General features: G+C 35.1%; 1 pseudogene; it reads right to left on the reverse strand.

Annotated features, from left to right (window-relative positions):
* Window positions 1–1,401: 1,401 nt before the first annotated feature.
* On the reverse strand, window positions 1,402–6,781 carry LOC121762951 (annotated as a pseudogene).
* Window positions 6,782–7,424: the final 643 nt, after the last annotated feature.

Here is a 7,424-nt window from a genome sequence, read left to right on the forward strand (position 1 = left end):
TTGAGGGTCCTCAATAAATGTCTCATTTCATTTTTACTATTTTTAGTAAGTGGCATAACATTCCACCAACTCATTCTATTTACAATTACTATAAAATTAATACTCCCTCCGTCGCATAAAAGCAGAGACTTTAGGGATGACACGAGTTTTAATGCGAAATTGCTTAAGTAATACGGAGATAGAAAGAAAAGGTAATTTGAGTATTTTTAGTAGAGAAAATTTACGAAATACACCCTCCGTCCGCCAATACATGTATCGGCTCGGATTTTAAAATATTGTTTGACTTTGTAAAAAATGTGATGAAAAGTTAGTGGAAGGTGGGTACCACTAGCCAAAAGTGGTAAAAGTGAAATTTAACTTAATGGCGGATGAATGGAAAAGAAAAATGGAATATTTAATGGTGGACAGAGAGGACTATAAAATCGGCTAATTTTGGTGAGACGGAGCAAAATGAATGAATAGAGACTATTTTGATGAGGTGAAAAAAGTACATAAAAGTAGAAAGCAGCAATAAATCTGATTGAGCTTTGCCTAAGTGTATTATTTAAGTGAGGATAAAGGTGGAATATAATTGTCAAGTGAAGGATAAGAATATCATTCTACCTACTTTTTATGAAAGTCCAATGGAAAACCAAACACTATATGCACAGCCCATTAAAATAATTCTATAAGCTTAAAAGGGGGTTTGAATTGGAGTTTATTTTCATTTTGATAAGAACACAACTATTTTGCAATAATGTTTTTCTTGGTTTTCTATTTTATTTATGGTGTTTGAATTGATGATATGTTATCTATAGTCCTTAATAACACACATAGCCACACTATAGTAGGAAATTATAAAACTATCCTCTGACTTTATCTATATTTCCAAAACTGTGAGCTAAATTATTAATTCCATGGAATTTAAGATTGAAATAGTGTTACATAGATTATTATCACTGAATTTTTAATGACAATAAAACAGTAATTTTCAGCCTTAATTCAATATGCTCTTGCCATTGAGCGGGTCGCAAAAAATTTAACCAAAAATCAAACGCCAAATAGGGCCATTAAATGCACTCTAATTGTCCCTATCTACCAATTCAAACACAACCTAGCTTACAAAAGAATAAATATTCTCAGCACAATTTTCATCTTAAGTAGCTATTGCATTTACATACGCTCTGTCTAAAAATAAATAATTAGGCTATTTTTCTAACAAGAATACTAAGAAACTATTATCCTTGTAAGATGAGTAACATTGAGCTGCAATACTAGACGCCTAACTGCATAAGCTGGAATTTTAAGTTACTCTAATGAGAACATCTAATCTAACAAGATAATCAAATCAAATCAAATCAAATCAAATCAAATTCAAATCAAAACACTATTAAACTTGATCTAAATTAATTATGAATACATCTAATCTTTGATAACTCCCACTCTCATCGTTAATATCAGAGTTACGCAGAACGAGAGTACATTATCAATGGGTGCTATATTGCCATGGAAGTCCGAGGACAATGCAATATCACTCTTCATATATCTGTAGCAAAGTAGCATTCGTTACACCGCAAATTTCAGTCATGACTTTGTAGTTCAAATTCGAAACGTGGAAGTTTTTATAACATACGAAGTATACTGGGAAGCAAGTCAGAGTCCGTTATCTCACTTTCCTACGCCTTGGGTCACGTCACAATCTGAACAATACCATTTGCCCTTTTGGCTGTTCTTTAAGCCCAACACAGCATAATGGAACCATTCTATCTTGCACTGACATACAAAAGCCCGCAAATTTTGTCATCTCATACTCAAAGGTGGGAAGAAGAAGCAAGGAGGGAGTTGTTTACTTACATCGGGATTGTCACATGCAACCATATCACCATAGCTCACTTGGTTGCAAAACAATACGTGGGCTCATTTGGGTCAACAGGCAGATCTAATTCCACGCTGGATTTGCTGCAGTCGTTGCACCAGTTCCAGAGGCCTGAGACCACAGATACATTTGCTGCTGCAACGCGGCGTCTGCATAAAGATTACATTTACTCAATCAAAATCATCTACTTGCACTCATAAGGCTCTAAAAATATTCCATAAGACAACAATAGTTCTTTCCCTCAACAGATAGACTGGCTCCCGACTACTATTTACATTCATTCCTGTAGCTGACATCCCAGAGAATTTACCATATTTTCGAAAAACTGAGATACAAACCTAAGCGCACTAGCCAACAAGGATTATCACATACAGCATTCATTGCCTGCTCGCAGTTTCTCCTCTTTTCTTCTGTGTGGGAGTTGCGGAATGACTTAGGTTTTTAATTAAATTAACACTCTCACACAACACATAATTTTTCGGATTTAGGTAAAAGTAACCTTCACAAGTGAAATCTGAACATACAATCATGCCAAAGTTCTAGACAATTGCCACAGGAATTCTATTTATTTGAGTCCAGAGTAAGGGGTTTACTTCTTACGCCCTCTATTGCTAGTTTCGCCAGACCTTCCAGCTTTGACATTCATATAATGAGTTGGAGGAGTTGCAGCTATGGCATCCCTTTCGGCTATTTCATACCAAAAGATACATTAACTGTGAGAAACAAGATATATATATTCATTGTTATACATTAGCAGATGGCACTCTGCAACTGGACCAATATCAGATAAAGGGTTATATTAGAGCAACTAGATGAATACCACGCCGTAGATCCTCATCAAATTTCTTCAAGTATTGATCAAGCTTTTGAATGTGAGTGTCTACCTTTTCCCATCAAAAAAGTACTCGTTAAGGCAACAAGCTATATGCACAGATTAAGCCAGGAAAACTCTATAGTACATGCAAGAAAGTAATCCCATTTGTGTTTAGGAAATCCTCTTTCACCACAATATCATGGATTTATGATGGTTCTCCATATCCAACACATCTTCGATTTTTGATATTCAAGTCTATTGGTCATATAACCATTCAGTAATTATACAATTTTGAACAAGAGAGATTCTTGTCAAAGAAAAATGATCAACTTTTAAAACTCTGCATTAGAGAAAACATGTTTTCATGAGATCTGTACAAGGATCCCAATCTTGGTACCAGAACTACAACATCCTGTTGACCAATAGATATTCATTTATATCCCATGTTTTTCATTATATCCCATGTTTCCATGTCTTGTACGGATCACAGTTTATGTGTTACCATAATCAAAAGCAATACGGTAACTGTATATTTCTCCAGTTATCCAATTTAATTTTTTTATGTGAACAGGCTTTCCTGCAGTATCTCTAGTATATATGATAGTACGGATGGACCGCTGAAGGTCGACACGAGAGGCCCAAGGAAGGTTGCGTTCTTTGCTGAGTTGGATCAAGAGCGAATAGAGATATATTTGTTAGTAGAGTCTTTCTTATTTCCAGTAGTTTGTTTTGATTACAGTCCTTTCATTATGTCTTCTTTATCAGTTCTCGACTATTGGTTTCATGGTAGGAATGATTAGAATAAATACCCTTGAGGTTTGTGAGGGGTTTATCTATGTCTTGCATTTAGTAGCATCGGCATTGGCATTGGCCAAAGATCCACGCAAAGGGAGTTTAATGCGTTTAATTTCCAAGAAGTGTCTTTAGAGTCTTTTCTTGAAGCAGTTGGGATGTGTTGGTTTGCCAACTGATCATTACTATTTTGTCTGTCAAATAATTAAACAGTTTATGTGCAGGTCTCTCCCCCTTTAACAATATACATATTGTTTGAAACCAAAGCAAGATACAATCAGCTAAAAGTAGAAGTTCTTAGTATCCCCAGTCATAAACACGAAATAACAAACAGAGCTAATATATACACATACAGGAAATTAATAATTATAACAAGTATTATTGGAATAAGATTAAAGTAATGATTAGATACAATCAGGAACGATGAAAATATCTTGATAGCATTCAAAAACAAAGCACACTATCATATAGAATCACCACACAGATTAGGGGAGTGTTGGTTCAGTACCAAGTCATAAGCCTGAACCGCCAATTCTACTTTCTCATTGGCAATCCTTATGGCATGTTTTTGCTCATCTACAGCATCGTCTGTAAATTTGAGAAGAGAAGAATTGGGTGTGATACTACCGGATTTTATACCACGCTTCATATCATCTATCTCCTGTTCACAGTGCTGTTCGTTTTGCTTCTGAATTTCTGTTTGTTGATATAAGATACAGGAAATCAATGAGACAAGAAAGCATGGCCACCATGTTTCTGCATGGATTTTTTCTTACACGCTTGAAAATCCAGAAATGCTGAGAAGAAAGGAACCAGTTCATATCCCAAGCAAAACTTTATCAGTATTGCCTGGTTTATGTAGCAGACAGGTTGAAAAGTTAAAATATGGGAATCTAGCATGCAGTGAGAGAACACTATGGTGAAATATTATAAACCATTCTACTGTATACGACACTGAGTTGAAAGCTTAGATTTTACAAATTAGACTTGTAGAAGCTAGCCATTTCACTTTATTCGACACTGACTTGAATAGTTTATGCTGTTTGAACAAGTACAAAGACAGCCTTCAAGAAACAAAATATAAGAGTAACTACTGAAAGACTGCCGATCAGTTTCACACAAGGTGTTAGTGATAATGACAGAGAACAATCACTGCAACTGTTAGATAAAAATATGCACACAAATGGATTGACAATACTACTCATAAATGAACGATTGAATTGGACGGGAATACAGACTCCTCTTGAGAGGCCTTGGCGAAGTACCAATACAAACTAAAATTCCAGACTGTCTCCCCTTTCAAACCCCAAGGGAATGAAATAGCCAAGAATTCTAACCAAATCAAATACTAGAGATACGCAAAATAAAGATACCTGAAAAAACTAAACAATCGAAGACATCCATGACTACAAGACTCTAACCAAAAAGAAAGAAATAAAGATAACCACGAAAAAACTGACTCTATCCTCTTCACATCTCGTTTACTGTTTCCACGTCCGTGATGATCCGTATCAGCTGCAATGGTGCTAAAAAACAGCTTGTTCTCAAGGTGGAAGAGGAACCACCCTTGGAGAGTCGTCAACCTCACTGCCACCAGAAACTTTAAGCGTGGTGGCCTGGTCATGCACTTTGATAGCGTGCACTTGTGGCTCATGCGGCTCGTGCACAAATGAGGAATACAGAAGAAGAGACAAGACGCAGAGAAGAGTCTTAGCATATGGATGGGCAAAGAGAAGACTATGGATACCACTTGAAGACACCTTTAGATTGTTAGATATCCTTAGTTAAGAAAGAGTCTTCTAGTTATCATATCTGAGTTTCATTGTTATATCTTTAGTTTCATTGTTATTTCAGTACCACCGCCTTTCACTGCGTATAAAATGGTGCGGTGAACTTTCACTGACAATCAAATGGGGCAGTGTACAATCAAATGGTTTGAGTTGTCCTGTGTAAGAGAATGAAAGTGAAGAAGGTCGTGTTTGTTTGTAAGCAAAAAGCAATACATTGTAAGAGAAGTAGGAAATAAAAGATACCCTTTGTCCCAAGTTAATCTAGTTAATCGAGACATTTCTTTTTGGCATGAGATTTAAGATGGTGTTTAGTGAGTTAAGTAGAAAGAGAATAAATTATTTAATGGAGAGACAATAAATTAAATAAATGAAAAAAGAATAAAGTAGGACTAATATAAGGAAGGTTTAAAGGATTGATTTTTGCCAAAAGAGGAATGAGTCATTTAGCTTGAGATGTCCATAAAGGTATACGAATCGATTAACTTAGAACGGAGAGAGCATACAATTGTTTCACTAAGGAAGGCTTCGCCTTTAGCTATTGTCGTTCAATACCAAAGTGTTCAAAAGAAATTACCAATCCTTATCAACCATCCAAGGAGTATATACTTTCCTAGCAAAGGAAGTACAGTCATCTATCAATTCCAACATGTGTGCTCTCAAAATTCCAAACCACCCTCGGTCAAACCTTGAGAGAATTACATAGTCAGGGCTCCAAACCATACTAAACTACCGACATGTGTGACTATGATGCAGACCAAACTGGAGAACTGAGCCCAAAAGACTAGTCTGTTATGAGAGAGAACCTAGACATTGAGTCCGTAACAGACTACCGAAGATGCCTAAAAAAACTAAGCTACCAACATGTGTGACTACACGACTCCAACCAAAAAGGAAAGAACTAAAGATAACCATGAAACAACTTCGATTATATCCTCTTTGCATCTCGTTTGCAGCTACCACGACTGTGATGATTCGTATCAACCAAAAAGGAAAGAACTAAAGATAACAAACAAACAACAGGAGTAGTAATTTTCTGGTGTGACATACCTTGCAAGCTCTTATCCAAATCTCGTAACAGCGCATATTTCCTTTGTATTATACGTATTGGGTAAGGCTTCAATATCTTTTCAATAACAAAACAAACAAGAAGAAGCATCAGCATAAATCAATTCAAAAGAGAGCATATTATTCACGACTTGATTCCCAAAATAAAAAACGCCTAAAATCAGATGAAAATTGTAAAACTTAGGCTTCCCCAATTAAGTAAAAAGGAACGTTTCAAATAGAGGCAAACCAGACCAATTTCAATTCAGATTAACAGATTTAAACGATTTCACGGGAATTTTTCAAGGAAATTACGTCAATCTGACGAACTCGGGTTCCGAAAAACTACACGAGTAAAAAACAAATAGGAAATCTAGAGATGAAACTACTTACTAGCTTGGAATTCCTCGCTGATAGACATTGTTTAAGGAAAAAATAAAATGATCAACAGCTTGTTGCAAGCATCACGCCAGATACAAGGTAGAGTTGATGAAAAACTCTTGTTTGATTTTATGAAAACTTCTATTTATATAAAGTGAAATATTTTATTCACAATGTTTAATTAGGATAAATTGTTGGAAATAATGAAATTTGTTTAATCTCCATATCCAATCACTTTTTATCTTTACCATAAAACATTTAACGCTCTCTCTCTGCCTTTAATATTTACACGACATTTTCTCTTTTCAGTTAAAATGTACTCCCTCCGTTCCTTGTTAATAGAGGCATTTCTTTTCGGCACGGAGTTTAAGAATAGTGTGTTAAATGGATGGTGAAAAAAGTAAGAGAGAGTAAAGTAAGAGAGATGAAGAGAGAATAAAGTAAAAAGAAGAATTACTTTTTGCTAAAAATAGAAATGACTCAATTAACTTGGAACTTCCCAAAATAGAAAAATGACTCTATTAACATGGAACGGAGGGAGTATTAACCAACAAGTATTAATATCTTATATCCATTAGTATTAATATCTTAACCAGAATGGAGCGAATAATTGTTATGAAAAATAATTATTTATATTACTCCATTTGTGTACGAAAAATAGTCTTATTTGTGATCGTTACGAATTTTAATAAGAAATTTATAAAGTAAAACAGAAAAGGAAAAAAGGAAAAAAAATAAGAGAGAGAAA

Source organism: Salvia splendens, chromosome 1 (assembly GCF_004379255.2).
Source record: "Salvia splendens isolate huo1 chromosome 1, SspV2, whole genome shotgun sequence".
NCBI lineage: Eukaryota > Viridiplantae > Streptophyta > Magnoliopsida > Lamiales > Lamiaceae > Salvia > Salvia splendens.